The sequence below is a fragment of the Capsicum annuum genome, chromosome 1, assembly GCF_002878395.1.
Source record: "Capsicum annuum cultivar UCD-10X-F1 chromosome 1, UCD10Xv1.1, whole genome shotgun sequence".
NCBI classification, from domain to species: domain Eukaryota; kingdom Viridiplantae; phylum Streptophyta; class Magnoliopsida; order Solanales; family Solanaceae; genus Capsicum; species Capsicum annuum.
The window spans coordinates 248,010,857-248,019,400 of record NC_061111.1 but is presented as its reverse complement, the minus strand read 5'-3'; positions in this window follow the sequence as shown (position 1 = coordinate 248,019,400).

Below are 8,544 nucleotides of genomic sequence, written 5' to 3'. Positions count from 1 at the left end.
TATTCGACAATGTTCTTGCAAGCTTCTAAATCAATAAAATCAAATTTGATGCTTGCAAGACTGTTGAACAGCTCATCCCTATCAGAAGTTGATTCTTGGAAGTCATCAATTAGTGCACTCATCAATAAAATAAGTTTTGTTTTAGAAAACAAATGCAGTTTTTCTTTAAGTTCAAGTATACTTACCTCAGAAGCATCATCTTCTTCCTCCAATTCTGAATCTCCAAGAGCCATGAGTGCTGCTTCATCAACTTCATCATCTTCTGAGTCAAATCTCCAAGCTACTACCATTGTATATTCTTCCCTCTTTTTGATTTTTTCTTTCAATTCCTTTTCAGCCCTTTTCTTTCTCCATTCTATTTCCCAGACAGGACAATCTTTGATATGATGATCAGTCTTACCACACTTGTAGCATCCATTTAAATTGTCATTTGACCATTTCTTACTACCTGTTCCCTTCTTATTTTTGAAAAATTTGCTGAAGTTCTTAGCTATAAAGGCAACTTGTTCTTTATCAAGTTCAATTTCTTCATCACTGTAAGATGCCTTCAGAGCTAAGGTATCCTCTGGGGCTTCTAGCACTTTAGTTCCATCAATTTCTATTTCGTAAGTTCTTAAATTCCCCACTAATTCATCTAGGGTCATGCCTGCAAGATCCTTATTTGCTTTCCTAATCGCAGTCACCTTAACATTCTACTTTGATTTTGGTAATACCCTCAGTACCTTATCGACTTGTTCTTCTTCAGATATAGCTTTTCCTAAGGAGGTCAGCTCATTTATTAAGGCAGTAAGCCTTGTCATTATCTCATGCAAGGTTTTATTCTCCTTCATCTTAAATGCCTCATACTCAGTGAAGATAAGAGAAATTCTGAATTTTCTTACTTGAGATGTGCCTTCATGAGCATTTACTAGAGCATCCTAAATTTGCTTAGCAGTGGTGCATGTTGATACCCTATTGTATTCAGCAAGTCTTAATCCACAGACCAAAATGTTTTTGGCCTTAGCATTTTTCTTTAATCCCAATAAGTCATGAGGAGTGAATTCACTTCTTACTTTCTTGACCTGTTTCCCATCTTCTAACTTTATTGGAATAATAGGAACATCAGTGATCCTATCCCATAACTCATAGTCTTCCCCTTGAATGAATGTTTCCATCTTGGCTTTCCACCAAATGAAGTGAGAACCATCAAAGAGTGGAGGTCTAATAGTGGATTAACCTTCACTATGATCAGTAGGTGGTGCGGAATTCATCATATTGATCTTTGTCTTAGGTGCTAGCCCTTTTTAAGACAACCTCGCTCTGATACCACTTATTAAGAATTCGTGCCCTACTGATTTTCTTATTTTCGCCTAACTTTTGCTTATCGATGGAACGTGTAGCCTGACATATTCCACTGACGTGTTTCAAGGAAGCAGTAAACAGAAAGTAAAGAACACAATAATTTTTACGTGGAAAACGCCCAGCTCAAAAGGTGAAAAAAATCACGACCTGCACCTCTACAGGATTTAATCCCAACTTCATTAAAAAAACTCTGAGCCTCAATAACGACTGATTACAAAACTCTTGTAACCAACAAATAGGAATTATAAACTCTAATTCCTATAACTCAACAATTAGGAATTATAAACTCTAATCCCTATAACTCAACAACTAGGAATTATAAACTCCAATTCCTAACTACACACACACCTCCCAAGGTATGTGTTCCCAAAGTCTCTGAGTTTTTCCCAACTCGAAGACTAATCCTAATTCAGTTTATAACACACTGAAACTAATATTACATGAATAGCTCAAACACAATGAACAACTCTAAAATTCAATGCTAAAACTCTTAGCTAGATTCTGTACTGAGGACCAGGTTCTTCAACGTGTTTCTTCAGTGATTGAGTAGCACTTTGTGAAGTCAATCTGTCGATTGAGCTTTTCTGATTTTTTAAGTGCGTGAATTATTCTGGCTGCTGCATCTTCTATTTAAGAACAGCTCTCCAATGAGTCATTTTTTATTTCAAACTCCTCCTCTAATCAAAACTCTCATTGCATAGAGTTTTACTTCAAGTGAGACTCCTTCTTCAATTCCAACTCTTGTCTCCTTGGTGTTGTATTCAAATTTCAATTCTTTAAATCAGTACATATTAATTTATCAGAATCTTTCTCCTCCCACACATAGGACTCTTAAGGATATGCTTAGAAGTGAAACTCCTTCTTCACATAGGACTCTTTTTTCAACTCAATTTGCTTTCCCTTATCATCAAGTGTTTGAATCAAATTCAACTTGTTTCATTCATATTGTCATTCATCAAAACTTCAAGGTTCCAACACTTTGAATGTGAGGTTTTACCCCTCCGAAATACACCTGACTCTTGTTAAAATTTGGCCTGAGAGCAGAAGCTTGAGAGAAGCCCATAAACTTGTTCTTTAACAATAATTTGGATTTTTCATCACCTTTAGAAAATTTCAGGAGATCATTTGCAAAACCAAGATGTGTAACACCTAAATTTTGGCATCTAGGATGGAAGTTAAAATCTGCCTCTTGTTTTAAAGTGGCTAAACATCTGTGTAGGTACTCCATTAATATGACAAAAATATAGGGAGACATTGGTCCCCTTGTCTTAACCCTCTACATGCCTTAAAAGTATGTGTTAGGTGCCCATTAACCTGTAAAGTATAACTAAGGATTGTATACAAGTCATAATCCACCTCACCATAGTGTTAGGGAAGCCAATCTCCTTCAACATTTGTTCTATAAAACACCATTTAAAAGAATCATATGCTTTCTAAAGGTCCACCTTTATCATACACCTAGGATAAATTTTTTCCTAGTGTAGCCTTTAATGAGTTCATGACTAAGTATACTATTATCAAAAATTGCTCGACCCGGTGTAAAAGCTGATTGATTATGGCCCACCACATCTACCAGGACATCCTTTATTCTAGCAGAAATAATTTTTAAATTATCTTATAGATTGTTCAGCAACATGCTATTGGTCTATAATCTCTCACTGCTGCAGGGATCGTTGCTTTGGGAATGAGAGTCACTATAGTGTTATTCACCTCCTTAGCTGCCTGTTATTTTGAAGAAAAAATCCTGAACAGCCTTGAACAGGTCTTCCTATATAATCTGCCATGTTTTCTTGAAGAAACAAGCACTAAAATCATCAATTCCTGAAGCCTTGATGTCATCTATATTGAATACAGCTGCTTTCATTTCCTCCCTGGTAATAGCCCTTCACATATCTCTTTGCTGCTATAGAGTATTTTTTGGTCCATGTCTCATGATATTTAGGTCTATTATAGTAGGTCTATTATAGGTATATTCTCATTTGTTGTACCCATTAAACCATTATAAAATCTGATTAACTCTGCTTCAATATCTTGTTGCTTGACTAAATTGCCATCTTAGCTTTGTATCATTGATATAATATTAGAGCTAGCCCTTGATTTCATACAGTTGAAAAAATTATCTATTCTTTCCATCACTAGCCTGTATCCAGTGTGCTTTAGACTTCTGCCTCAAAAATTTTCTCTTGAATAGCCAACCATTTATTCATCTCGTTTATAGCTCCTTTCTCTTGCATTATCAAGTTAGGAATACCATGAGAGGTAATGAATTTCTGAACATCATGCAGTTTTGTCCTAGCTGTTTCCACCCTTATGTCCACACTATCCATGTTGTACCACAATTTAAGCATGCTAGATCCTTGGACATCTTGTCCCACACATGCTCCACCACTATTAAGAATTTATTCTCCTCTGTTAAAACATTTGAAAACCTGAAATGTTTTCTTCTTTGAGTTGCATCAGGAGTAACATCTATATATATATATATATATGTATAGAGATATGTGTCACACCCCTTTTTACGTACTCCAAAAAAAGAGATTTAGTTTAAAGTCCGAAAGGGTTTTATTATTTAAGTGACAAGAAATGAAAATTTGTTTCGGAAAATGATTATTTACATTTTTTATTCAGAGTCGCCACTTGACATAATCCGGTGTGCCAAGTCACCTTTGGAAATCCCTTTTCGAAACCATTTGACTCTTAAACTGGTTTGCAAACAGAGACTCCGGCTAACGAATTCTGTTGACCGAGGGGAAGGTGTTAGGCACCCCTCGATCCCGTGGTGCAACCAAGGTCGCTTGGTAGAGTGTATCAACTATTTTGGCATTACGAATTGTATAAACCACACAAAAGCACGCAAAATAATCAAACAAAACAAAACAATCCGAAAAGTAAAGTCCAGTCCAATTATTACAACCCGAAATAAAAAGAGACTGAAAGTAAACCTACGCTAATCCTAAACTGATGCTCTACCCGACGCCTCGGGCCTTCACCATGAACATCCTCCGGGTACATGACACCTCGAGGCATTCCCCGGTGAATAAATATATACAGATACTTCGGGGCATTCCCCGGCCAAATTATACAATTGAATTTTTCGTACGATAAAGTAAAACGAACCATTCACGCACATATTCAAATATTCCAATAAATCGTTATTTCTAAATTTGACTATACGGCCTACATTTGCCTATCCAAGTTCAACATATCACAATTCTATCGTGTTTAACATTATCCATGCATCAAAATTAATCAACATTCATTTTAGCAATTTTTAATTGCCACCCCCCAAACAATCAATCTTAATTCTCCAAACAAGACATCATTTCATCACATAATCCATAATCAATCCACGATCAAGGAAATTAAAATACCAAACCAGAATAAACAATTCACATCATCATGAGTCAACCGAAACACAATATTAGAATCAATGCATCGGATACCATCAACAATAAAACAAAAGAGGTACAGAGTAGAATTAGACCTCGATGATGACTTATTCCAAATATTAGTCAATCAAAAGACGAAATCCGCGCACCGAAGAGCCTCGAATCAGATCCCAACAACGAAACTAATCCAACTTTGATATACCCCGACCCAAAAAGCGAAAACAGCCTAATTTTGAACTCGATTTAATCACCACATCAGACCAAAATGTTGTAATAACGAAACCCTACAACTGATTTCACCGGAACCCAAATTCAAATGACTGATTCACCTAGTTCAGAAAGAACAAAGACAAAATCTAATCCAAAATAATGATTTACCAAGAACAGAATACAAGACCAAAACCCGCGGCCGACCCAATTTCAAACAGAACCGAACACAACCACGATTCTGGTGGACGTTGCCGGAATCCGATCGCACCACCCTCTCTCTGTTTTGATCTCTCTCTCACTCGAATCTTTCTTTCACTCGAATCTCTCTTTCTTTGATCTCACTGTTTCCCCTCCGGTGACACAGACGACGACGACAAGCATGAACAGACCAGATTCCAAGGTCGAAAAAAATGGTTTGCCGCGGATTTGGACGGAACAAAGGGCTGGATGTCGTGATTTCACTACACTGAAGCTCCGGTGAGCTCGGTATTGTCGACAAATGGGAGAAAAGCAGATGGCTGACGGCAGAGAGAAGGATCCGGTCATCACCGGCGACGTGCTTACTGCTGGAACAGTGACTCCGCACAAACTTTTTTTTCACTCTCGACTTCTATTTGCTTTGCTCCTACTCTCTCCACTTCTCTTCCTTTTCACTAGCGTGTGTGTGCGCGTGTCTCCATGGATGTGTGTATGTGTGCAGATATCGTGCAGATCTGTGTGTGTATTGTGTATGTTAGTGATGATGGAGTGGTTCCATTTTTTTTTTTGGAGAAGAAAGGGAAAATTTGTTCCTGTATTCCAATGAAGAAGAAAAAATATAAAGGGGATCAGGTGGGGTTACGTAGGTAGGGGGTTAGGTACGGGTAGGGAGGTAAGGTAGGATAGGGGTCACGTGGGGTAGGGGGTAGAGTTTGTTGGGATAGGGTAGGTGTTGTTTTTTAATTGGGTGGGTTGTTAGAATATTATGATAAAACAAAGTTAGTTAGGGGTTATTATTTTTGTCATTTTGTGGAGGGATTATCCCACGGGTGAGAGTACACGGTAGGATAAGGTAAGCAATAGGTAAAAACAATATCGGGGAGGGACGAAATTAGGTGTCTACAAGGAAAACTTTCCTTCGTATTGAGCACAGTCCCACTTTTTCAGAATCCACTTTGGATTGCATAAAGCTCTATTAATCTTACTCAACACACTCCTGTTAGTCCAAGTAAAGAATCTGCCTGTGGATTTTATATCTGATAATAAAATATTGTCCACAAGCCCTTGGAAATCTTCATTTTCAGCTTCTACTATCTCTTATCCTCCTTTCCTATCTTCACTGATACATTAAGCTTCATTCATATTGTACCGAATCCATGTCAAATTTTTCCATAAATCTTGTCTCTCTCCCTTACATAAACAATAGTCAGGAAGTATTCCTAAGCATACTTTGTGTTATCCTAAGATACCTTCCCATCCCTTTCTGTTTAAAGGGCATATTTAAGCCGCTAGCATTCAATAAAAAAGCTATTTCATTGAGAATAACTACAAGAAGCCTCATATGGTGGCTTCTCTTGGTCCCATGATATCACCCAAATTACACCTCACAGAAAGTATAAAGCATTCTCTAAATAAAATATAGATTTCAATTAGGTTGGGATCGATTTCTCAAGGAATAGGTCAAAATTCTAAAAAGTGTTTGTCTAAGTAACTAGCAGGTAAATAAAAAAAAAACAAAGAAATTTTGTGTCACAAAAGAGCAATAGTAACAATTGCTGATTGTCAAATTTGTAATCAATATGACAGTAACACTAGTATTGTGATACCCATGCTTTATAAAGTTGCTCGCATGCAAAATCTAAAAAAATAGGTTCATCTAAAATGTCTTTTGACTTTAGTTAGATGAATTTCACTCTAATTTTTTCGGTCTCCGAGTGCTGCACTTTTAACCCTTGTTGTTTGATCTCAGATTAACTATCCTTGCTACAACTCGAGTTAACCCTTGTTGTTTGATCTCCGATTAACTATCCTTGTTAAGACTCGAGTTATTAGATGAAGGTTGAAAACTTCAAATCTCTATTATTATTTTCTTTTCCTACTCTCTACTTCTCTCTCAAGCAAGTCTAGAATACAGACGTGTTCTTCACGACTATATTGTAATTAAATGTGGTTGTAAATTTAAGTGAGGTATAATTAATACATGTATTAGTTATGTGTCATATTCAGTAGTATTATTATACATAGTAATCACGGTATTAACAATATAAGTATTATTCCTACTCCCGTACACTCTATTTAGTACATTACCCTATTCATTTAAAACAACAATCCAACACTCCATAAAAATAATGTCTATATATTTAATCTCAACATTACTAGTTCCAACACGACTAATACATTCAATTCCATACTATTTTTATACAACCTACTAAGAGGTTCTAGTTGTGAATAAGTTGACAAGTTATATATGTAATGAATTTGACTATTGGCTAGCTACTACTTCATTTGTCCTAATTTATTTGATACTATTTGGATTTTGAAAAGTAAAACTTTTTAATATTCACCCTGAATTCAAATATAGAATCATTAAAAATTTGAATTCAAAATATATCTCTGAACATTTATAATTTTACTTATTTTGATATACTGTAATTTATAACAACAACAACAACAAACCCAGTGTATTCCCACTTAGTGGGGTCTGGGGGGTAAGATGTACGCAGTCCATACCTCTACCTCTGATGAAGTAGAAAGGCTGTTTCCGAAAGACCCCCGGCGATATACTGTAATTTATATTTGAATGATATTGTTTTGATTTTAATTTGATTTGAAAATAGTAAGACTAATTTTAATTCTAAAATAGTAATAAAAAAATCGGGGATATACTTTTTCCCAATTTTATTGTGTGTATGAAATACTTAGAATAAACAATAAAAATTCCAACACTTTACTACCTAATTACTCTCTCTCCCTACTTTTATAATAATTACATAAAATCTCAGATATGATATATTAGTTTATGATACATTAATAAATCTTTAATTATGATTAAAAACGGAAAGAAACGGTAATTAAGCCTACAGTTGAACAACTAATGCGCTTAATTAAAGAAATTACTGTTTAAATTACCTAATATACGCTATTTAATAACTTATGATAATAATTATCATAAGTTTTCCTATTATGTAAAAAATTATGATATATTGTATTATGATAACAATCTCATTTAATAACATTGAGTTCATGATACACTACAATTCATGACACATTACTTTTATTTGTGGTTACTAATATATTATTATATTTTTTGCTTAATACTTTATATGTGTAAAAATTATCTGACACATTGTATTAAAAGCTAAATATCTTATGATATATTACGTTATATGCAAATACAATAATATTATATCTACTATTGTCTTGTTAATTTAAGTTTCTGATACATCAAATTATTTTGGTTAAGATACATCACTGTAATTAAGTTTGCATTATACTTGACTTATTTTTGAAAATATCTGATACATTATATAATTTATATTAAGATATAAAACTACAATTAGCTTACATGATATATTGCTGAAGAGTAAAATATCTTTTGATGCATAATAGTCTAACAGATGGACGA